The sequence below is a fragment of the Hyaena hyaena genome, unplaced genomic scaffold (genome assembly GCF_003009895.1).
Source record: "Hyaena hyaena isolate Hyena2069 unplaced genomic scaffold, ASM300989v1 scaffold_100, whole genome shotgun sequence".
Taxonomy (NCBI): domain Eukaryota; kingdom Metazoa; phylum Chordata; class Mammalia; order Carnivora; family Hyaenidae; genus Hyaena; species Hyaena hyaena.
In genome coordinates this window covers 2380109-2381982 of record NW_024080732.1, presented here as the reverse complement: position 1 = coordinate 2381982, position 1874 = coordinate 2380109, and positions in this window count along the sequence as shown.

Below are 1874 nucleotides of genomic sequence, written 5' to 3'. Positions count from 1 at the left end.
CCCAACTAAACTACTGCCAGTATGCCTTCTTTTTCCCTGAATTGAGTAATTAAGCACATTATACAAAAGTCCTCCAAAGTTTGGGGATGTTTCTGGAAATTAAGGAATGATTCCAGATGCTTATCTATATATTTTTGATGGCAAAAGTCTCAGCAGTAAGCCAATAAAATGAGAGGGGACCATAGTATGGAGCACACCAAGGAAAGAGAAAGTGAGGATATTGCCATTCCAGTTTTCCATGGCTTTGGGTATCAAAGCAAGAACTCAGCTGGTTTCTGTGACCCAAATGAAATTAGCCAAAGGAAGGAAACCTATAGTTTGCCTTTGTGATCACTATACAAAGCTGAATTGCCCAGCCTGAAGGGATACAGCATGTACTTAGGCAAGAGCCACAGGAAAGTTAGACTATCCTCCAATGATCTTTTGGATTGGTTACATTTTAGAGCTGAATGCTGCTGATGAAAATTTTGTATGTCACTTACCCTGCAACCCCATTTTAGCAGAGACTACAAAAAGCAGAATGGTCAAGGACTAAGTCATGGGCACTTCCCTCCACCCAAATATACCCAGGTGTGGCTTAGTCTGCATCATCATGCCAGGAAACAGACCAGAGAATTGGCACACAGCAGGGGTCAAAAAAGGAGTGACCATACCCAGGGTTCTAGATTCTGTGGACTGCCTTCAGCCTCGTAGGAAGATGGTTTCCTTCCCCTCCAGCTCTTTTGCTCTTTCTGCAGAGGATGCAGCTCAAAGTTAAAAACAGAGAAATAATGAGAAAGATGAGGAATACAGGGAATGCCAACCCCTGCAGCTCACTATTTCCAACATCAGCAGTAGCAGGTGCTGCTGAGCAAAAACTACCCTGAGCAGGAAGGGGAGAGATTTAAGCTTTTAGAAAAGTCTAAGATTTAAAGCAGTATCAGATTGCACTGGGATATTTTATTTGAGGAGATCAAATAGATTCCTCTTTCTCATTCCTAGGTACCTAAGCAAGGAAGCATGACAGCAAGTTTATCATCAGTTATTAAAAAAATAAAAAATTTTCTATGTTTTGTGGAATGCTGAATGAGACCTGTGGTCATTCCCACAACAAAAAGAAGAAAGGTTAGGTAAGAGATTAGGGAGATAACAAAAGGGGAGAAATAGGAAAGAAACAACAATTCATAGAAAGTTCGACTTTTCTTTGTCTTGGATCATTCTCTTTTTTCCAGCCTACCGGAGTCCCCGTCAGCTCTGTACAGCCAGCCTCCAGTCCAGCGTGCCCGCTGCAGCTGCCTTCTGTCTGCTATAACCATGGGAACTTGTAATTTGCATATTTTGCACCATGCCTACCTCTTCATTCCAAGCAACTGTGCTGAGGACCAAAGGATTAGCAAGTCTGCTTAGGCTGCCATTAAATCTGTGCCTGAGATGAGTGCTTTTGACCAGAGACAGCCTTAAATGTCACTGACCTTTCAAATGAGAGCAATTATATTATATTATTTTATGATGTTTGGAGGGCCCTAAACTCCATGAAATGTTAGGTTTTGTTGAGGTGGGGTTTCTTTGCTTCCTTATTTGTGAATAATGTCAGCTGAAGGAAGTGAATATGTTTTGAAGTTTGGGGATTTAAGGAGTATGTGGTTTCAGGTGACTAGAGAAAACCTGAAAAAGAACCACTTTAAAATTTAATTTAAATTTATTTTATTTTATTTTATTTATTTTAAAGTAGCTTTAAGGGGCGCCTGGGTGGCTTAGTAGGTTAAGCGTCCAACTTTCGCTTAGGTCATGATCTCGCGGTTCGTGGGTTCGAGCCCCGCGTCGGGCTCTGTGCTGACTGCCAGCTCAGAGCCTGGAGCCTGTTTCAGTCTGTGACTCCCTCTCCTCTGACCCTC